The 23,511-nt window shown below is 47.0% G+C and overlaps 1 long non-coding RNA gene across 1 annotated transcript in view; it reads right to left on the bottom strand.

Annotated features, from left to right (window-relative positions):
• LOC149750474 (uncharacterized) overlaps positions 1 to 23,511 on the bottom strand; it is a 49,460-nt gene that overhangs the window by 11,838 nt on the left and 14,111 nt on the right. Inside the window, exon 2 of the long non-coding RNA XR_016392277.1 lies at positions 19,510 to 19,577. This is a non-coding gene — a long non-coding RNA (uncharacterized LOC149750474). The remainder of the gene's footprint in view (positions 1 to 19,509; positions 19,578 to 23,511) is intronic.

Genomic DNA, 23,511 nt, shown 5'->3' on the forward strand with positions numbered 1-23,511 from the left:
ATTGACCCAGTGTAATTCGGGTGGCCACTCTAGCCATGCCTGGTGCAAAATGCAACGAAAAGGGTTATGAAGTTTCATACCCCACTAGCCTCCTGTTGGCGATGAAAGGAGACAAAAGGGGTTAGACAAAAGGCCTGGGCAGGGCAAACTGACCCACCAGTCTGCCATGAAGATTTAGGAACATACAAGGTAAGGCCCCCTCCTGGGCCCCAGTGAACTCACCAGGGCAAAGGCTCCTGTATGAAGAATCAGGAATCACTGGCTGATGGCATCAGTACTGGAATAGCCAACAATTTGAGTATTTCCATTTGGGAGAATTTGTTGAAATTCCTTTTGATTTGTCTTTATTCTCTGGATCACCTCTTTCTATGGAGCACAACCCTGACATTCACGGACAGGTTCAAGCATTTGTGGGGGGAGGAGTGGAAAATGCCTGGATTCTTTTCAAAGGGGTTGCTACAATAATGTCACAAGGGTAACTATAGGATCTAAGGTCCCCGGGAAATGAGTGGGAACTGTACAGTAACTCATCAAATAAAATAATCTATTCTCCCAGTGAGATGTATATCCCAGGTATCCGGCATCACGATCAACTGAGGTGCTTGTTAAAATGTAGATTCCTCTAACAACAACATTATAAATCAACTATACTCCAATATAAAATAAAAATTAAATTAAAAAAAAAAGGAGATTCCTGGTCTGGCCCCAGATCTACCAAATCAGACTCCCTATGAAATTGGGCAGGATCCTCTGGGGCTCCTGGGTACCCAAAACTCTGTCTCCGAGATTTGATTTGGCACCAGTGCACAGAGACCAAGTTTCAACATCACCTGGAGTGGGGCAGCACATCTGCATTTTAACAAGCTCCCTGGGTGAGACTGATGTTCACTTATGTTTGGGAACCTCTGTCCTAGAACTTGACACTAGAGTTCATTGGAATGAGCCAACTCACACCAACACTCAGGGTCTCATAACCATTCAAGAATGCAATAAAAGCAATGGTATCTCTTCCCAGAAACACATACGTGAGTATCTACACATAAAATATGCGTGTCTTTCAAAGGCTTCACTGATTCCCTGAAGCTCTTCTGCAAACCCAGATTCCCTGAAACTCTTCTGCAAACCTAGATTAAGACCCTCTGCACTGGAGAATATAAAGACCCTGAAATGTCTTAAGGGACAAAGAAGAAGGTAACATACAATTTAAGGAAGTGGATCAGGGAAGGAAGCCAATTACACAAACTCATTAAGATTCTGAAGTCAGGAAGGTTTCAGTCCCAACCCTGGCTTGGTCATTTACCAGCTGTGTGACATCAGTCAAGTTAATCTCACTAGGACTCAATTTCTTCATACATCAAATGAGAAGATAGTATCTCTTAATAAGATTGAAAAGAATTTTAAGTGAGAATTTTTAATGAGATGATATATCTGAAGCACTTAGCATAATAACAATAGTAGTTGATGATAAAAAAGAGACATCAATATGTAGGTATGTAGGTCAATAGGTCAGTAAATGATCAGGTTCTCTCCTGGGAATTCCCAACGAGAATATACTAAATCGCAACTGTTCTGTCAGCCCATTGTGCTGACAACATTTTCACTGGAGTCTTTCCTCACCATTGATACAAAAATCAGCATGCAAATGTGTTGAGCACAGAAGGAGCCTCAGGGATCAGCCAGCAAGCCCATTATTAACAAAACCTTCTGATCAGCCTTTTTTCCACATCTCTGTACATTTTGTCAAAAATAATATTCACTTTGATGTTGCAAAGCCTTAGTTTGCTTTTTGTTTTCTCTCTCCATAAGTGAATGTTAGGTCATCCTTTTGTATAGGCAAACTGCTGTGACAAAACGAGCATTATAAATTGCAACGATATAAACAAATTCTCCCAGCTCTAAAATTCTCTTTCGATTCAAACGGTTGACACAAATAATTTAAGGATGATGATTCCTCAAGTGCAGAGGGCAACAGAGTTCATTCTTCCACTGGCCGAGAGAAAGAATTGTCTCCCTGCACAGCTTGGGAGACAGGGGCTACCGCTCTCTAGGGAGGGCAAGACACTCACTGGTCCCCCTTTCTAGACAGCTTGGCACTGGAGCTGAAAGCTGACTCCTCTTTCCTGAAAGTCTTGTTAGGGGACGTGGGGCCTGTGCTTCCAGGTGCCCCGCCTCTGTTGTAACCTGAGACATTTGAACCTCTGGCAACAAAATTTCAGGCTTTTGAGGGGCCTGAGACAGGGTGATGGGGCTTGAAGGGTCAGAGCCCAGGCAGGACATTCTGTAACAATTAGGATGTCGGAGGGCTGAGGGTTACATACCACCGCTCCTGATGGCACCACCTGGGCATGCCTTACAGATGCTACCCGAAAACTGGGTTCACCTCTTGGTTGGTGTCAAGCTGAAAGACACAACCAAGCCAAAGATCAGGAGAAGGAAGGACTTATTATTTTCAACAAGTAAGGAGAACACCAGGGTCTTTCCCAAAGCAGTGTCTCCCCAACGGCAAAACTGGGGAAAATTTCAACTAAGAGTACATGCATATTCATGATGGGGCTTGAGTGGTATATACATATTCATGAAGGGGCTTGAACAGAAGAATTCAGTATAGAACTGGGGCAAAAGTCTACAAGTGTCCAAGCTTTAGCTGATTGAAGTCACCAGGGTCAGAAAAGTCAATGACATCATCTTTTAGGTTCCAGTAGATCTGGTGGTTGAGCACTCGAGGTGGGTTTAAATTCTGCAAAACAGCTCGAGAAAATGCTTCAGGCTAATTTTTAACATTGAAACAGAACTGGGAGTCTTTACAACTGATTTATTATCTTTGCTATTGTTACTTCTCTTTCCTGATAACAGTCGTTTGTTCTTTTGTGCCCTTAAGATCATTATTACTGAGACCTGTTCAAGGGCAAGCATTGTGGCCAGGCTTAGATCCCAAAATGGCTTAGGCCTAAAATGGCTTCTCTTATGTCAAGAAAGCCAGGCTTGGTTCTCTTTCTCCAGGGACCCCTACCCTATTCGCTTACACCTGGACCTTTCCCTACACTTTCTGCTGTCAGGAATTGTGCTAGGTCTGGACCAGGAGTGCCAGGGCCATCTTCCCAGGGCTTCCTCAGGAGGGCCTAACAGGACTTGCTCCTATTCCATTCTCATCTGTCTAGAAGGGAATTGAAACCACTGCAAAATGCAAGGAGGTTAGCTTTTGAAGCAAGGTTGTTTCAGTATCACGGTCCTTATCATAAAGGCTCATTACTCTCCACCCTCTGTAAAAACACATGACCCAACATAGTCTTGCTTCCAAACAGGCCAGCTGTGGGTGGCAGATGCTCTAAGTTTCAGGGCTTTTCAGTGAGCTGCTGAGAAAATTCCTGGTGTGAGTATCTTTCAAGAAATGAAGTTCGTCAAATGGACATTATGCTGCTGACCTCCAAGCCCACGGAGTCATTTATTAATTTATTTAAAATATAATCTAGCTCCTAGGCTATGCCAGGTGCTGGGTTACATGCTGTGGTGGCCAGAATGAGTAAGATACAGCTCCCACTCACATCTTGGGAAGATGGAAACTTAAGAACTTTACTCCAATACAATGAAATAAGGGTTGCAACTTGTTTTAATTTGGCTTCAACTCTTGGGCAAAAAAGAACTGAATAGTTCATAGAATCTAAGAAAGATTAAAATTCAAAACATGGCCGAGGCAGGGAGGTCTCAAGAACAGCTGGAACCTGCAATTCGAACACTGTCAGAATTGTCTCCCTCTCTCCGCTCTGTCTCTGTCCAGTCCTGTTCGTGTGTAAGAAATCGAGGCTGCCATTAGTCCCTGAGCTTAGTGTTTTCCAAACTCTTACACCTGAGAGTACTTAACTGTTTCTTACTTCCTGCCTGAAAAATTCTGGGAAGGCACCTTGGTCCATTTTGTATCAGGTGCCTACCCTTAAACCAACCATCTGGTAAATTATATGGCCACTCCTAAAGATGCACTTTACATATTGCAGTAAGGGGCAGGAGAAAAGGGTAAATGTGGGTGAGTGCTTTTAGATCAACCCCAAAAGATGAGACATCATTTTCTTCCCTGCGTAGGGCTGCCAGATACAACACAGGGTGCCCAAAAATTGCATGAGACATAGTTATACTAAAAAATGTCTATCTGAAATCAAACTTAACTGGGTATCCTGTATTTTTGTTTACTTTTTTATATTTCAAATCTGATAATCCTATTCCTGGAGCACTTCAAGGAAAAGGGAAGCAAGTCTAGTTGCTGGATGGTTGAATAGCAGTGGGTTGTGGGAGAATGGCTAAAGATTCCAGGTTAGCTTCTTTGGTTGTAACCCTCAAGAACTGACTTGGGCTAACTTAAACAACAACGAGGAATGTACTGGAAGGCTATGGGGCAATGCCACCTCTTTGCACAACACCAGAGATGACATGTGAATGGTTCCTCCTAAAGTTGTGCAGTGTGGTTGCTCGGATTACAGGGAAGCTCCCAGAATGAGAGGGGGACTTGGGCAATAATGCCTGGGAAGGACAGGACCTGGGGTCCTGCCCATTATGCAGCTTTCCTACCTGTTAACTCTAGTGTGAGTCTTCTCTCTCCTCTTCAAGAAGACATATTGAAATGCAAGAGAGAGTGACTGCATTTAAGGATAATCTTGAATTTGCTCTAATTAATTAATTATGTAAATTAATACTCAGTATCCAGAGTAGTGAGAATTCATGAGTCAAGACAATTCAGTCCCAACTGTTATACATCTTGTTACCTGGGACACAACACCGGGTGAGAGAGAGAGAGAGAGAGAGAGAGACTCTAGTCAGGTTTGGGTCACGTGCCTAAACTTTGAAAATAGCAGACGTTGAACACGTGGAATAGGCAGTAGGTGCTCCCTGAAGGGAAAGCAAGACACTGTGAGCAGAAGGCAGAAGGAACACTCAGGGAGCGCAAAACCGGCCCATGTTCTTTTTGATGACATCCGTGTGTTCTGTCCACACTGAAGAGCTAGCACCCCATTGTCCTTGCCCTGTGGTGCTGCAGACCGTGTGAGGGAAAGCTGACCAGCTGCAGACATGACCAATCACTGAAGCAGTCCCTCAGGCTGGTGGTTCCCCACAGCAGTGTCATGACAACTGACCCACCACAGTCAAATGCGAGGGTGAAGAAAGATTTGTTACTAATAGTGCTCAAAACACTTATGGAGAAATCCACCTTTCAAAAAATAAATTAGAACAAATTCAAGACTCATCCTCAATAATGTCACTCCGACTCCCCTGCATCGCAATAGGCATTCCTGAGTGGGAAGGAAGGGTAGGGGTAGGACCGGTATACAGACTACTGCACGTAACCACAGCCATCAAGAAGGGATCGCCACTCCTACTCAACGTGAATGATCGTTAAATTGGGGGGGGGGCTATGTCTTAGTCTGAGTTTATTCATAGATGTGGGTCCTTCATATGTGCATGATCCATTGCATGGTATGTGGCAGAGACAATGAGGGCTGTGAGGCAGATACCCCAACAACCTGACCTTGCCTGGATAGGATAGGGAGGGGAGAAGAGATATGTCAGGGGCGTTGAGAGTCAGGACAGCATGCTGCTCACCAACTCATTGGCTTAGGAGGAAATTAAATTAAATGCTACGTGTAAAACCCCCAGTATAGTGATGGATACATAGAAAGCTCTCAGTAACTGTTGGCTGTGTTATTTATACAGGTATGATACAAGTTCAGCTGCTGTGACAAAGTCATGATAAGAGTGGCTTCACCAAGAGAGAGTCCTAGTATAAGCAGTCCAGGACTAAATCTGGCAGTGTCACAGTGCAGGACAGACTCATCCTACTTTGTCACTCTGCCATCCTCAACATGCAGCTTCCATGTCAAGATCTAAGATAATTGCTCCAGCTCCTGCCATCACATCCACATCTGGTCAGAGAGAAGGGGGAAAAGGGAAGTGGAGTGTATGTCTTTCCCTTTAGGGTAATACCCAGAAGTGGCACCCATCCCTTCCACTCACATTCCATTGGCTAAAACTTCATCCTAAAGCCACAGCTAGGAGCAAGGGAAGCTGGGAGATGGGGTCTTGAGCTGAGGAGCCAGGTGCCTCACTGAAATTCTGAGTTTAATTACTCAGAGAAGAAGGGATAGATACATTTTTAGGGACCGCAATCACGCCGTGGTATGCAGTGGTTTCTGCTGTTGCCTTTCACAACAGAGTCAGAACGTCCCAGAATTGGTTCCTGAAAACTCTCAGATCTCTACAGGTAAAATAGAAATGTGGGAGAGCTTACGGCGGTTCAACAGGGACAGAACGCTGTGCTGGGGGTTGGTGGAGGTTGTAATATCCCCTCCCCCTCCGACCATGCTCTTCTTGCCTCAGCCTTTGACCACTGATCTTCGACAGACATATGCGTCCTTTCCCGCACACCCCACCCTCTGTTGTCCCCCAATTCAGCTGACTCCTGTCCAGACCTCTTTCTTTTTTTTATTTCATTTTTTTCTTTTTCTTCCAGTTTTATTGAGATATAACTGACATCCACCACTGTATAAGTTTAAGGTGTGCAGCATAGAAACTTGGCTTACATACGTCATCAAATGATCATCACAATAAGTTTAGTGAACATCCATCATCTCACATAGATACAAGATTAAAGAAGTAGAAAAAACCTTTTCCTTGTGATGAGAACGCTTAGGATCTACTCCTTAACACCTTTCATATGTAACATACAGCAGTGTTCATCGCATCTACCATGTTGTACATCCCTAGTATGTATTTATCTTTTTTTTTTTTGGCCGGGCCACACAGCTTGTGGGATCTTAGTTCCCCAACCAGGGATGGAACCTGGGCCCCAGCAGTAAAAGCGTGGAGTCCTAACCACTGGACCAGTAGGGAATTCCCTGAATTTACCTTATAACTGGAGTTTGTACCTTTTGACTGCCTTCAACCAATTCCCCTCTCCCCACTCCCACCCCCAACCCCTGCCTCTGGTAACCACAAATCTGATCTCTTTTGATAAGTTTATTTGTTTGCCTCTTTGTTTTTGAAGTATAATTGACCTACAACACTATGTTAGTTGCTGGTACACAACATAGTAAGTCAATATTTCTATATATTTCAAAATGATCACCATGTAAGTCTCCTTCTTTCTATTCCCACCCTAGGTGTTCCCTTCCAGGCCATACCCCAGCCCCACTGTACTGCTGGAGAATCCAGGAATACAAGATGGCAACCCAGATGTTCTAAGGTAATATCGCAACTGCCCCTTAGAAAGAGACAGTCTCCTGCAGTTACTGAGGCATGAAAACTGGAAAACCCAGCAGCTGGCCCCAAATGTCCCCTCAGAGGTACAGAGCCCTTCTCCTCATCGTCACACACACTTCCTTCCTCTTCCCAGGGAAGCAGGAAAGACAGAAAGAGGGAGCATTGGGCTTGGCCCCAGCATCTTTCGAGAGAAAACTGGCCTGACATAGAATAAGTCACTCCCCTTTGGCCTTCCCTCCTGGCCTGGCACAGCAACCACTTCACCACACACATCTCCTTTCCATAGCCACCCCCTCTCAACACCTCACCACCAGCTGATAACGTCCTCCCTGCCCCTGGCAGGCCTTCTCCCTGATGAACCACGCCGCCACCTTTCTGGCTGGAGCCAGCCGGGCCCAGGTGAGCCCCGCTTCCCAAGCGATGCCTTCTTAATAACCTTCCGAAAGAAGAAAGATAACTAACAGCCCCTGTTCTGCTTTGATGAGCTGACCCTGCTTTTTCCAGTCACGAGGACAGTCTGAGGCCAAACTTTCCATCCAGGGAGAAAGGCAGGAATCAGGGCGAGCTGGGGGGAAGGGGGATCGTGAGGGGTGGCCGCACGGCTAGTCCGCCTCCTGCCTTCTTGGTTTTAATTAGTGGGTGTCAAAAGATGCAGCCTAGTTCTGAGAGGCCAGGCACGGCTCAGGGAGAAAGGCAGAGAGAACGCATTTCTATTTGATGGAAAACAGATTTGAGAGGGGGGAAAATGAAAACTATAGAGGAATGAAACCCCAGAACTCCCAGCAGAGCAGCGGGCAGCTGGCCCAGAAGGACTTCCCACGATGGCCTGCCCACCACTCCACCCAGTTCCTCCTCCTCAGGGTTGCATCTCCTGGCGCACAGCCCTCTCACTGCCCATTTTTCCATCCACTTCTCCCAAGGGCCCTGTGAGGCAGGCTGACAGGAATCACTAGCCCACTAGGTCAAGGAGAATCCTAAGAGTCCGAGAGGTTACATGGTTGTTCCAGGTCCAGCAGAAGGGAGGAGGAACAATGGGGGGCCTGAGATGTAACTACGGTGATGGCATCATCAGGTCCCACCAGCCTGCAAGGGATTTGCATGCATTTGCTTAAGTTATGCGTCAGTACAAACTCTTTGCCTATATTTAGACGTAATGAAATAACTTTATCCTTTTTAAAACTGAGATGGGGGCTATTTTAAGGTAGCCAAAGGTTACCTATTCATGTATCATGCATGCAAAACTATACGAAGAATCACACAATTACACAAACAACGCTACAACCACACAGGATCCCAGAGAAAATTCTTTTTTCCTTTTCCACCACTAGTGGAGAGAGTACCCCTTCCTCAGTTTCGAAGGTGAGTAAACCACTCCCTCTTCCCCCCAACAATTAAACCCTAAGTGTTGTATTAACCACTGGCCCCAGTCCTGCGATTAAGGAATCAACCAGAGGGAAAAAAGGAAACCAGGATTTTCTTTTCTTTAATTTATTTTATTTTTATTTTGTTTTTGGCTGCATTGGGTCTTCGTTGTTGCACGCGGACTATCTCTAGTTGTGGCGAGCCAGGGCTACTCTTCGTTGCAGTGCGTGGGCTTCCCATTGTGGTGGCTTCTCTTTCTATGGAGCACGGGCTCTAGGCACGTGGGCTCAGTAGTTGTGGCGCACGGACTTAGTTGCTCCGCGGCATGTGGGATCTTCCCAGACTAGGGCTCAAACCCATGTCCCCTGTACTGGCAGGTGGATTCTTAACCACTGCGCCACCAGGGAAGCCCGGAAGCCAGGATTTTCATCTGCAAGACATGTAATGGCTCCTGTTTCTCCTTTTCAGTCCCTTTGAATCAGCTTTCACGGTGTCTGCAGGTGGGGGCTGACTGGGAGCCAGGCACTGTGCTGGGTGCAAGGGTTACACACTTGAGTAAGACCTCAAGGTTCTTGAGTAAGGCCGCAAAGTTCTCAGGAGAGATGGAGAAAGTGATCTTTTCAGTATAAAAAGATATGTGAGAAGACAGAATTATGTACCAGTGCTGTGGGAACACGGAGGAGAGGCACTTGGCCCAGTGAGTGGGCTGGGAGTTTATGGAAGGTTTCCAGGAGAAAAAAAAACCAAACAACTGAGCAGAGTCTTAAAGGATGAGTAAGAACTGGGGGAAGGGGCTGCAGGAGGTGGGTGGCGCAGGGTCTTCCAGAAGCGGCAACAGGGTGAGGATGGCACGGAGGCATAAAATAGCAAAGGTAGGAGATGGGCCTAGAGATGTGGGTGGGGACCAGGCTGAGGAGGGCCTTGCGTGACCGCTAAGGGTTTGCCCATTATCCAGTAGGCAATGGCGGTTTTAAGGTGAAGAGTGGTTTGGTCACCTTGAACATGGGTGTTCCTGTTGCACCATGGGGCTGGCAGGCTGGAGGGAGGGAGGCTGTGAGGAGGTTGAGGCAAACATCCAGAAAGGAGATGAAGGGCACTGTCAGTTGGGGTAAAGAAGAGAAAGCAGGTCTGAGAAAGACCTAGAAGGTTAATTAATCAGTAGTATCTGGATAGGAGGGAAACTATGAGGAGGAGGGAAAGCGTTACCTAAAAACTGGGTTTGCCTCTTGGTGGGTGTTGAGCCAAAAGATACAACTAAGCCAAAGTTTGGGAGAAGGAAGGATTTATTACTTGCAGCAAGTAAGGGGAACACTGGGGATCTTTCCCAAAGTAGTGTCTCCCCAAACAGCAAAAGTGGGAAAGTGTTTTTATTTTTTTATTTTATTTTATTTTTTATTTATTTATTTTTTTGGTATGCGGGCCTCTCACTGCTGTGACCTCTCCCGTTGTGGAGCAACAGGCTTCGGACGCGCAGGCTCAGCGGCCATGGCTCACGGGCCCAGCTGCTCCGCGGATTGTGGGATCTTTCCGGACCGGGGTACGAACCTGTGTCCCCTGCACTGGCAGGCGGACTCTCAACCACTGTGCCACCAGGGAAGCCCAAAGTGGGGAAGTTTTAAGCTAAGAGTACTTGCATATTCATGGAGGGGCTTCAGCAGAGGAGAATTCAGCATAGAAGTGGGGCAAAGTTTGACAGAGTCCAAGCTTTAGTTGACTGAAGTCAGGAGGGTCAACATCATGGTTCCTTCCTCCAACTGGGTGGGGCCCTTTGAGTTCCTGCAGAACTCAAAGATACATATCTGATTGTTAGGTGCTTTTCTTGAGAAGGAACTAGGACTCTGTTATATTGCTGAACTATTGTTTCTTTCCTTTTTTTTTTTTTTCTTTCCTGTTTTTTTTTTTTTTTTTTTTTTTGCGGTACACGGGCCTCTCACTGTTGTGGCCTCTCCCGTTGCGGAGCACAGGCTCCGGACGCGCAGGCTCAGCGGCCATGGCTCACGGGCCTAGCGGCATGTGGGATCTTCCCGGACCGGGGCACGAACCTGTGTCCCCTGCATCGGCAGGCAGACTCTCAACCACTGCGCCACCAGCGAAGCCCTTCTTTACTGTTTTTAAATCAGATGATCTGCTTATATATTCTGATTTTTCTTTTCTTTTCTTTTCTTTTTAAATTGAAGTATAGTTGATTCACAGTGTTATGTTTCTGGTATACAGCAAAGTGATTCAGTTATATATATATTCTTTTTCATATTCCTTTTCATTATAAGTTATTACAAGATATTAAATATAGTTCCCTGTGGTATACAGTCAGTTCTCATTGGTTATCTATTTTATACATATACTATTATACATAATAGCGTATGTATGTCAATCCCAGTCTCCCAATCCATGCCACACCCTCTCCAGCATTGCTTGTAGGTTGTTTGTAGATATTTTGATGTTGGCCATTCTGACCAGTGTGAGGTGATACCTCATTGTAGTTTTGATTTGCATTTCTCTAATGATTAGTGATGCTGAGCATCCTTTCATGTGTTTGTTAGACATACAAAGATGCTTAACATCCTTCTTCTTCTTTCTAATGGCCAAATAGGGTTGTTAGGTGGCCTCTCAAGCTGAGGAGCTCCCCCTGATTAGAGACTCTGTAACTCCAGCTGCATTCAAGCTCAGGCTACATCCTGCAGCCTCTTGAGGATTTAATTCAATTCAACAAATGCTTATTGAACAGGTACTCCTCATAAGGGAAAGGAGCAGAGAAGAGATCTAACAATTATTGAGTACTTAAATTGTGTTAGCAGAATGTTATGTTAAGTGTATTTACATGTAATCTCATCTCCAGTCACAGTCCCCTCAGCCCTGAGAGTCTGGGGCATTTACCTCCAGGGTCCTGAGAGGTCAAGTAATCTGTCCAAGTGTTGAGGGTTAGTGCCAGGATGGAAGCCTGGAAGTAGTGCTCTATCTCTAAGACATGTTCTTCCATGAACCCAGGAGGTTGCAAGTGACTGATACACAAACTATTTTAAGCAAAAAGAGAATGCACTGGCTTATTTAACTAAAAAGCACATGAGTCAGCCGGCTCCAGGCACAAATGATGTTGTCAGTTCTCCCTTGCACTTGTTCATAAATGAATAAATCCATCTATCTCCCATTTATGTTCGTCTTGGCTCATATGGAACAGCATAGCATGAGAGTTTTGGGGTCCCACAGGCTGGATTCAAATCCTGGCGCCACCACCTATCTAGCTGGTATCTGAAAACAAGTTGCTTAACTTCTTAGCACCCTTGTTTCCTCATCTGTAAAATGGCTATAATAATAGTATCTGCTTCGTAGTTCTTGTGAGGAGCAAATGAGATCATCCACACAATGTGCTTGGAACAGTGTCTAGTGTAAAGTCAGCTCTGAACACGCCAGCTATTATTGTTTCTGTGTCTGCTCCCTTTGAGGTAGGCCTCATTCTCTCCTGTAGCTTTCTCCATGTTGGCTAGAGAGACGGCCACAGAAAGGCCAATCTACCTCTTCCCCATAGCTTCTGGTCTTAGAAGAAGAAAGACCTTTCTCAGTGTATGCATGTAGCAAATCTCAAGGCAGACTCTTTGGTTCTGATTAGGTTGTGTGTCATCTCTAAGGCTGGGAATGGAGTATTTTCATTGGCCAGCCTGTATTTTCTGCCCAAAAATAAGTGGGACACCATAATTTGTGGGACACCGTAATTTACAGCTCCACTTTAATCATATAGACATAGAAGGAGGATCCCTTAAAAGATGGGATGCTGTGAAGACAAAATAACATCTGTCTACTTTTCTGTGCTAGGTACTGTTATGAAGGGGTGTGACAAGAAGATGGGTGAGGCACAGCCTCCTGTCCATGAAAACTTACATCAAACTAGAGAAGGTGAGGCAAAGACACACATAACAATAGTAGAAGGCAGATGTTATGGACTGAATTCTTGTGTCCCCCAAAATTTATATGTTGAAATCCTAATCCCCAATATGATGGTGTTAGGAGGTGGGATCTTTGAGAGGTGATTAGGTCATGAGGGTGGGACCCTCATGAATGGGATTAGTACCCTCTTAGAAGAGACCCTAGAAAGCTCCCTTGCCCCACTTCTGCTGTGTAAGGCTTACAGCTAGAAAGCTCCACCTGTGAACCACGAAGCAGGCTCTCACCAGACACAAAATCTGCCAATGCCATGATTTTGGACTTCCCATCCTCCAGATCTGTGAGAAGTAAATTTAGTTGTTTAAGCCATCCACACTATGGGATTTTTGTTGTGGCAACCTGAATGGACTAAGACAGAAGACTATGACACGTTCCATGAGAGAAGGACAACTAAGGTTCTCTGCAATTTTCAGGAAAGAGGAGATCACAGCTAGTTGGGTGAATCAGCACAAGTCCTGTGAAGAAGGCAGTGTTTAAGTTTGCCTGTGAAGTATGGGTGGCATGTTGGTTCATGGGGATGGTGCCCATTCAACATGAACAATTGTGTTGGGGGACATGGCCACCTAGGTTGATAATACAAGGTGTAAAAAGTAATCTTGAAAGTAAGGCTGGAAAGCTGAGCTAGCAACCAACACAAAAAAAAATGGGCCAAGGTCAAGAATCATTAGATCAGGGGGCTAGAGAAGAAACAACTATACACAGATATTGAATTGCGAGATTGAGAACAGAGTGTGCATGGTGTGCAAGAGAGCCGTGAGTCAGATGCTGAGGTCATTTGGAAAGTCCTGGAGTTATGAGCATCCTCAGTCAAGATGGGGAGAAGCCAGGATAAGCAGATGGCCAGATGGCAAAGATTTTTAAAAGAAGAGTCTTAATTCTTGATCCTGAATGCCCTCCAGAGACTTCTACATGACTCATGTGAATGCCAGTTAATCCAAGAGAAATTGGCTTTCTAGAGGTAATTTTATATCCAGAAGCATGCAACGATTCATTCAGTAACTCATGTATTCACTCAAGCATTTACATTTGGTGGGCATTGAGCTGGGATCCAAGGCACAAATAAATGAGACTTGGTCCCTGACCTCGAGGAGCTCACTACCACTTTGTTCATACCCGCTGGTCATACACTGTAAACTGATTATCTATTAAGTGGTTGGTTCCTCACTGGACTGGGCATTCCAGTCAATAAAAGTTTTTGACTGATTAATTGTATCTCTATCTTCATCCTCCATTTGGATTGAGAGACTTTAATGAAATAATTTCATTTCCATTATGTACTGTTTTGTGCAGAGTCTGAAGTCACGATAGGAAGCAAGAGAGCTGAGCCCTCTTCATGAGAGAAGCAGCAGCTGTCGTTGAAAATTGCCAGTAGGAAGCAGCTGCATAGCACAGGGAGATCAGCTCAGTGCTTTGTGACCACCTAGAGGGGTGGGATAGGGAGGGTGGGAGGGAGAAGCAAGAGGGAGGAGATATGGGGATATATGTGTATGCATAGCTGATTCACTTTGTTGTAAAGCAGAAAGTAACACACCATTGTAAAACAATTATACTCCAATAAAGATGTTAATAAATAAATAAGATAAATAAATAAATAGAAATCCAAAAAAAAAAAGAAGAAAAGAAAATTGCCAGTAAAGATCTGGTTCTGTCTGAGGAAAAGTTCTATTTCAAGAGGGAAGAGAAAGGGGAAGGATTACCCAAAATGAAGTTCACAACAGAAGAGGGTCCAGATTGGCCTGTGAAAGGAGCTAATAGAGAGGCTGAGATAGAGGGGTCAGGGAAAAGGGGGTGGCCCTGGAGGGTGGTAATGACTGTGCAGGAACGGAGGGCTTAGAGACAGAGGCCAGAGGAAAGGGTCTGTGCTTAAGGCAGGTGAGAGGAATGCAGGAGGCAACAGGTTAGGAGCAGGTAATAGGGGAGTAGGAGGGGAAAGGACTGAGTGGGAGGCATGTGTGGCAGAATAAAAATGACCAAGAGTTTATTGACATTCCACCCAGGAAGAAGTGGATCTATTGCTACTCTAATGGCATCCGGGCTGGCCTGTGACTGTGTTGCCTGTGTTGTACTTCTGTGTTGCAGAAGTGATGCTATGCCAGTGCCAGGCCTAAACTCTAAGGGGGCTGGGGTCTTCCTCCTTGGTCTCCTGGAGCCCTGAGCAGGTCTATCTTTAACCCTGATCACCCATAGTACTAACTAACCTGTCACCATGGAGATCTCGCTATCTCTCAGTGCTGAGCCCAAAAAGGTTACCATAGACCCCAGTACTGGTAGGTATACTCTCCTCCCATCCCTCCCCCCACCCCCAGTTTCCCAGAGCTGCTGACCTTTTCTACGAGAGTAGGTTTTACTTTCAAAACACCTCCCAGTAGTGATTTTCTTGCATCCTGATTGGGAACCCATTCAGTCCTACACTTGGCCCTGGTGTCCCATTGAATTTTCTCAGTGTAGCCTGAATCCACTTGGTTTTCCTCCCTTAGACCTTAAACAGGTATCTCTGATAGGACCGTGGTAGGATCCCCTGGATCAGCCCTGGTGCCCACATTTCAGAGGTGACTATGGGCTACACTTTTGCCCTATTTCTTCTGTGTTCCAGTCCGGTTGCCATGAGTGATGCTTCCCTTGAATTCCGGTTGTTGCCCCAATTACTACTGCAGGCCTTTAGTCTTCCTTCAGCCGTTCTCTTCTCTTTCTCTGTTCATTTATAGTCTAGATCTTCCCAAGGGAGCCCTAATCCCTCTCAGAGACCCTATGTCTTCAGTGACAAATATTCTAGAAGTGGGTAAATCGAAACTGCATGGGGTGATGGGGGACAGAGGAGGGGCCGAAGGGGACAGGTGTGTGCTGGCCCCGGCTTCCCCTCGCTCCCCTTCTCCTCCAGCAGCATTTTCGGATGGGAGATGGACAGGTGACATTCATCATCAACACAGCTCATCATTTTCCTCATCCAGGGCTGGGAGAAAGAAGCCACTAAACCCCTCCCAATGTGCAGGGAAGCCGAGGCTCAGAGGAGAAATGCACCCTGTCCAAGGTCATAAAACTAGTCACATGGCACTCAAGTCTCCTAATTCCCAACCCAATTCTTTCTTTACAGTGCTATTTTTCCGCGTCTGAAATGTCATGCATCAGACCTAAGACAAACAGTTTACAAAGGGTCAGATTCTGAACTTGGTTGAGGTGAATGAACCACAGTCAATCTTGCTCTCAAGAAAGTGACGTCCCAGGCTTCCCTGGTGGCGCAGTGGTTAAGAATCCACCTGCCAATGCAGGGGACATGGGTTCGAGCCCTGGGCTGGGAAGATCCCACATGCCACGAACAACTAAGCCCATGTGCCAAAACTACTGAGCCTGCACTCTAGAGCCTGCAAGCCACAACTACTGAGCCCGCGTGCCACAACTACTGAAGCCCACACGCCTAAAGCCCATGCTCCGCAACAAGAGAAGCCACCACAATGAGAAGCCCACGCACTGCAATGAAGAGTAGCTCCCGCTCGCCGCAACTAGAGAAAAGCCCGAGCACAGCAACGAAGACCCAACACAGCCAAAATAAATTAATTAATTAAATAAAATAATAATAATAAAAAAAGAAAGAAACATCCCAGTGGGAAAGGGGATATTCATTCAGTCTATTAAAACATGTTTTATTAAGCACCAACTATGTATAAGATGTATATTAGGAACTGTTAAGAATACGAAAATGAGTGAAACATGGTCTCTGACCTCAAGAGATGATCTAGCAGGAGAGACAAGACATGTACAAGTGAAGATACAACCAGCAATTAAAAAGCAGAACATAATGATGAATGTGGGTTACAGGGAGTTCGTGCAAGGAGAGGTTGAGGTGACTGGGGTGCATCTATTTGCCCTATGGCCTAGCGTTCCCATTCCCACTGTGGGAAAAACACTGCCTCGGGCTGATGAAGAGGTGTGTAAAGATTCTCATTGCAGCACGGTTGCTAGCGCCTAGGAGCTGGATGGTAACCATGGTATTTGCATATGATGGACTATTATGCCGTAAAAAGTATGCATGACAACACGCATTGATCTTAAGTCATTACCATTGAATGAACGAAGAAACAGTGAGATTTACAGCACAAAACCAATGATGCAAGTTAAGAACACACACACACACACAATAACAGCATGAATCTTTTTTCAAGAATACACATATATCTCTATCAGCATATGAAAGGCAGACTGGAGAGCTATGTATTTAATGCACTGAAGTGAGTGTCTATGGTAAAGGAGTTAACAGGAGTGAGGGTAGAAAATAATAAAATAGCATAAAACACAGGCTTAGAACAGGCCAGTGACTTAAGGGACGTGATTGACTCTGTGCTTCTGAGGGGTAAAAATAAAGTCATTTAAGAGAAGTAAGAAGTCCTGCTTGAGGAGAAGCTTGGGCAGAGAGTTCCATGAATGAGATAGACCCTGACCCAGTCAATCACCACCTCATACTTCCTTGACAAAACCTACATTTCTAGTATCTGCCAGTTTCTGATTCCAGTGACTTAGCCAGACTTCTCTCCCATGGGTACCCAGGACCAGTCACTGGACACCTCCTCTTCTGCATCAACGAACCTACTCACTGCCCTATTGCAGTGGCTCCTGTGAGCCACCTGTACAGTCTCCCCTCTTTCCACCTCACAGCTCCAGAGTTCCCCAGCTTGGCCCTTAAGGAGAAAAAGAGGCTGGACTGCAAGGTGCTTGCGAGTACTTACTGACTCTTGAGGTGAGACAAACCTGAGTTCAAATCCAGACTCCCGCCTCTTACTGTGTGACCTTGAGCAAATTACTTAACCTCTCTGAGCTTCATTTCTCCAATCAGTAAAATATACATAACTACACTTACCTCACAGTGGGGTTGTAAGGATTAAATCAGATAATGTATAAAGCACAAAACAATGGTGGTTCCTTTGTTTATCTGTAGGTGAAATTCATGGTTCTGGAAGGGACACACAGCAGCTGGGGTCCGGGTCCTCATCCCAGCCTACACACTGATCTATGGTGCAACACTTGGCCCCACTCTCTTCCTTTTCCCCAGGCCCTGCTCCAGTCTCTTCTGTTTTCACCCATCCCTGGGCTCTGCCTGAGCAGGATCTGCTCTTATCACCAGACTCCCAAACACTCAAGAGTTTATAAGATTAAAAAGACTGCCGTGAGATCTGCTCAATCCTCAGACTACAGTATCCCCTTCCCCTGACCCTTTGCCGCCCTCGTGTGCTGTAGAAGAAAGCCTAACACTGCAGCGCTGGCCCTTTTTCTCCTTAAAATGCCGAAAGGAGATGAACTCAGCAGGGCCTCACGTCTAAATATGATTTCTCCCTTCTGAGGCACTATTCGTGATGGGAACTCCAAAGAAATTTATCATAGTAATGATTGCTGATTCTAGAGCATCAGGGTGACTGACAGCCATGCTACCTCACACTTGCCTTCCTGGCTTTCTCTTTCACTAGAGAGAAATTGTGTGGAGTGGTGCTGGGTGGGGGTGGCTATAATTGCTCTGAGGCAAGTAGACAGTCATGGCTCAGCTTGTTACCAACCCTGGGGTGGGAGGGACAAAGGGAGGGGTGCAAAAATAACAGTCAGCCGAGATGGCTCACAGAGAAAATTCAAAATCTGTGCGTTTAGGTGGGTTGTTTCATCTGAATGTCTCTGCTGTATCCTCTCCAGGTGAAAATATTCGCCACCGAAACAGGGAAAGACATCATGATAAATGTTTCCTCAGCATTAGCAGAGTGGTAGATCAGGAGGAGGTTGTTCTACTCCAACCTCACGGACAGACCAAGAGGAAACATGGCTGAGCTGCTGCAAGATGGATTAAGGGAGGCTTGAGAAAGGCACTTGTCTAGTTAACAAGAAGCAGTTCAAGATACAATTTTATTTTCCAAGGAAACATTCTGGACATTTGTCTTTCTTTTGGATGGAGGAGAAACATTCCTGCCCAAGATGGGAGCGGGGTTCAATAGCTTTTTCTTTGCAACTTTCTGGGAGGCTCAGGGTAACAAGGAGGTGGGGAAGGTGGGTCTCAGTTTCAGGTCCCAGTGTCCTCTGACCACCCTGACCTGCGACACCCCAACAAGCAGGTGGTGAACAAACCTGTGGAGCTCTTCTCAGCTCCTCCTGAGATCTGGTGTAAGGGTGCAATTAGGGGATGTTTTGGGTTGAGGAGTGTCTCCCCAACAGTCGTGACCACTCGGAAACCTCAGACTGTGACTTTATGTGGAAATAAGATCTTTGCAGGTATAATTAGTTAAGAATCTCAAGATGAAGCCATCCTGGGTTCAGGGTAGGCTCCACATCAGATATCCTAATAAAATGAGGAGAAGACATACAGAGAACACCATGTGAAGATGGAGGCAGAGACTAGAGTGAGGCATCTACAAGCCAAAGATTGCCAGCAACAACCAGAAGCCAGGAGAGAGGCATGGCACGGAGGCTCCCTCAGATCCTCCAGAAGGAACCAACCCTGTGGACACCTTGATTTCTGACTTTTGTCCTCCAGAACTGTGAAAGAATAAATTTCTGTTATTTTAAACTCCACGTTTGTGGTAAGCTGTTTCATCAGCCCCAGGAAACTAATACAAGGGAATTGGGCAGAAGGGTTCCAGAGGTGCCCCAAGGGCCCCAAAGTAGCCTGGAGTATCACCTAGCTTAATGGCCTACACTTTAGTGTCTGCAGCATCTCTCAGTAGAGCATCTTCAGAAGTTAGAGATTCTATTACATAGTCCCCCCAATTCCTGCTCCCTCATAGCCACTCCACGCACATATGAACCCCACCTTGAACTGCCCTCTGCACCACTCAGTGTGGGCTTCAGGCCAAGCCTGAGGATTGCCACCTCCTCTCTGTACCGTCACATCTGCTCACAGCTTCTGGCCTCCGTTTGCTCAGTCCTCCCCCATACAGATTTCTCAGAGGCTCGGGATGGGAGATGAGGCCAAATGGTGACTGTCCACCATGGATCTCTCACCTGCCTGACCTCCAGCGGCTCTCTCCTCAGTCTCAGCCAGGGCTGCCAGTCACAGGGGTCTCTTTGGCCTGGGGGAAGCAGAGGACCCAAAGGTATAAGGTTAAGGGAGGTCAAAGCCAGTGGAAACCAGGATCCCAGCACTCAAAGTAGGGACCTCAGAGAACCCCCAAAAGAAGACACTCTTTTATCCATTGTCCCCAGTTCCTCCCATAAGGTAGGTACCTGAGAAAGATTCTTCCCTTTAAATGGGGTGTATGTGCATATATGATGTTTGGGAAGAACATTCCCGAGTGGACAAAGGGCCCAACGCTGAGGCCTCTCTACTGGCAACCCACGTGGTTACACTACTACTTAGGAAGGAGCCTGATCTCCTGAGTCATTCTCCCTCCCTCCCCATACTGTGCTCATTCTTGTTAGACACTGCCCTCCTCATAAGTAGTTCTCAGCCACCTACTGGAGTGTCCTAAAATTATCACAGTCTCAAAGCTGTCTTGTCCTCCTAGAGCCGTGGGGGTTGGCAACTCTCAAGACTCAGTCTTCTCTGCTCTCCTGGGTGGGTTTCAAGCTCTGCTGCTCTCCTGGGAGCCAGGAGGAGGAGGTGGGCACTGTCTTCTCCTCGCCTGGGCTCGGGCTGGGGCGGGAGACGGGGGGGCCCTGGGCCACGACGCCTTGCTGAGGGTGAGGGAGCTGAGAGGAAGGGGCAGCAGATAGGGAGGAGGCAGAGGGAACATGCCCTGGAACCCTGGACTCCCTGGAGGCAGAAAGCCAGGCAGATCTTGTCAAATGTCCTGGGAGTTATGGGCCCAGCAGGCATGGAGAGAGACAGAAAGGCCAGACTCAGAAAGGGATCATGGTCATAGCAACCATCTGTTTCATTGCAAATCTTCTGATTCATTGACCTGCCCACCCCCCACATGCATGTCAGACTGTGTTCCAATGTTTGGCTCGGGACTGTGGGCACCAGAAGTGTGACTGTCTTCCTCCAACCAGTCAGCTGGTTGGAGCCTGGGCCAGACTGGAGCCCCGGCCTTGTCACTCCCTGCCCAGCACCCCTTCCTCCATTCAAGCCTCAGACCAACCCATCAGGGGAGACTGTGAGTGTCTCCCCCTGCCTTCTACCTGCTCGCTAAATACATTTGACACCTCAACAAGGCAGGGCTTCTCTGAGTGCCCAAAGGAGCCCAAAGCCTGGTGCCTGGTCTGCACCGAGGCCGGGCTGGGCAACCAGCACTAAGGTTTAATTGCAGGACTAGTACAGCATCAGGGTTGCTTGGTTTTAAAATTTTATGCAAAAATGCCTTCAGAGCCTCCATAATTCTCAAGTAAAGGAACTCTAGTGCCCAAGACAAGGGACCAGGGATCAAGGACAGGGCTAATTTGATCCAGAGGCCTCCACGCTGGGAAGGACCAGAGGGCTGTCAAGAATTGCCAGGCACAGGTCTTCCCGGGAGTTGGTTCTGGGGAGACGCTATGAGTGCATTCGCTTGGGAGGGGACCTTGCAGTAGGGGATGCAGCTTTACTAACTACTAAGAAATGACTTTTGTTCCTAGTGAACAGTCTCAGCTTTCCACCTCCTGCTTTCTAGGAGTAGAGCGGTCCCAAAGTTCAGCGGGTGGGATCAGGAGAGACACCCCGCCCCTCGCTGCCCCTCCCACTCCTCTCAGGTAGAGAGAGTCCAGGGTTCTGGTCTTTCTTGGGTTAGTTTGGGAGGGGAGGGGTCCTCAAAGCTGCCAGGAGAAGAAAGTGAGGGACGCGAATGGTAGAGGGAGAGAAGTCACCTTTGTAAGAAAGGAGAACTGAGGGTGCCAGATTCCTCCAGAAATTGCTTCTGGAGCCCAGCTCTTGCTTCCCTTACCTGAGGGGGCACCTCTGTTCCCTCACTGCTGTCTGTCCTCCCTCCCCGTTTCCCAGGAGAACGTTGGGACCAGGTTAACATTTTATCCTAAGCTATTGTGAGGGGGAAAGACAGGGGCTGAAGCTGGTGGTGGACCCAAATCACTCCCTTCCCTCTGGTTCCCACCATTCCCTCTCCCATCCATGTTTTGGGGTTGTCAGGGAAACTGTGCAGCCTATCTGCAGCTTCTGTTCTGTTCCTGTCAAACCCAGGAAACTTTCTAAGGCCAATTCAGTGGGAGCGCTGTCAGAGCCTGAGTTGGTCGGCAAGGAGAGGCTGCTCCCTCTTGAAGCCTCCCGCACGGATGTCCTCCCACACAGCTGTGCACACGCACGCGCACACGCACACGCACACGTGCAAGCACACAAGCACACAGGCTTGTGCTGCCCACACACACACCAGCAGTTTCAATCGCCCAGCCGAACCTAATAGGAGGAGAGAGAATGAAAACCAAACAGGAAAACAATCTGCCCTGCCAGCCTCCTGGTGGAGCTGCATGCCCCAATTACCTCCATCCTCCTCTCCTCTGAGCCCTGCGGAACTGGCGAGGCCTGGGTGCCCCAGGCAGCCCACCCACTCGGGTAGCACCCTGCCACCTCAGGCTGGTCAGTCCAGAGAGAGCTAACAAGTCAGACTACCTGAGGGGATGAGTCCTTAGGAACAGGAAGAGGCGCCAAGCAGAGAAAGGAATGTGCAGGAATGATCCAGAAGCTCCACAGTGGGAGTCAGAGTGGAGTCTGACCTTGAGAAGGTCACCCAAATACACCACCCTCTGTGATAGGGGGACACGGACCTCAGCCTCTCCAGATGTTCCAAAAGTGAACTGAGATACTATGAGGCAGGGAGATGGGCTAAAAAAGTATGGTGAAAGGCAACTGGTTGTAAAGTGGACCATGTCTAGCATCTTTCTACAGCTCCTAAATCCCAGAACTCAGACCAAGGTCACCATCAAACAAGGACCTTTCCAGTGATTTGAGCTGTCCAGCCAAGACACAAGCTGCTACAATGAGTACTGAGTTTTTTATCACAGGAGGTATGGAAGCAGAGGCTGGGTGCCCACTGACAAGGCTACTATGAGTGGCAGCTTAGGTCAAATGACCTCTGAGATTCTGGTGGCAGGAAGAGTCCAGAGTCCATGGTTCAGAGTCTCTGCATGAAACAGGCCCTCTCAGTGCATGATGGCTGAGGGCAGGGGGCCAACCCTTCCTTCCATACACTGGCATTCACCGGTGCAGCTGACCTTCCCACTGATCAGCCAAGTGACCTGGCCACTGTTTTCCCTGGAGGACTTGAATAGACTGAAGAGAAGATGCCTAAAGAAAAACTCAACAGAAGATTTCTGGGTGTAGGAATTAGAGAAACACAACCACGTGTGGTAGAGGCCCTGACTATAAAGCCAATTTCTACTTGAAATGAAGGGCTGTGTCTTGAGAACCAGCGAAGAAAGTGGCTTTGTTTTGTTTTGTTTTGTTTTGTTTTGTGGTATGCGGGCCTCTCACTGTTGTGGCCTCTCCCGTTGCGGAGCACAGGCTCCGGATGCGCAGGCTCAGCGGCCATGCCTCACGGGCCCAGCCGCTCCGCGGCATGTGGGATCTTCCCAGACCGGGGCACGAACCCGTGTGCCCCGCATCGGCAGGCGGACTCTCAACCACTGCGCCACTAGGGAAGCCCTTGGGGAAGTTTTTTGGCTGTCTGTTTTTTAATTTTTTTATTTTGGCCATGCCACGTGTCTTGTGGGATCTCTGTTCCCCAACCAGAAACTGAACCTGGGCCACAGTAGTAAAAGCACTGAATCCTAAGCACTAGACAACCAGGGAACATATGTACAATGGAATATTACTCAGCCATAAAAAAGGACAAAATAATGGCATTTGCAGCAACCTGGATGGACTTAGAGGTTGTCATACTGAGTGAAGTAAGTCAGACAGAGAAAGAGAAAGACAAATACCATGTTATTGCTTATATGTGCAATCTAAAAAAATGGTACAAATGAACTTATTCACAAAACAGAAATAGAGTCACAGATGTAGAAAACAATCTTGTGGTTAGCGGGGGTGGGGGAGATAAATTGGGAAATTGGGATTGACATATACACACTACTATATAT

Source organism: Delphinapterus leucas, chromosome 1 (genome assembly GCF_059928025.1).
Source record: "Delphinapterus leucas isolate spDelLeu-1000000601 "Yukka" chromosome 1, BTC_Dleu_Yukka2, whole genome shotgun sequence".
Classification (NCBI taxonomy): Eukaryota; Metazoa; Chordata; class Mammalia; order Artiodactyla; family Monodontidae; genus Delphinapterus; species Delphinapterus leucas.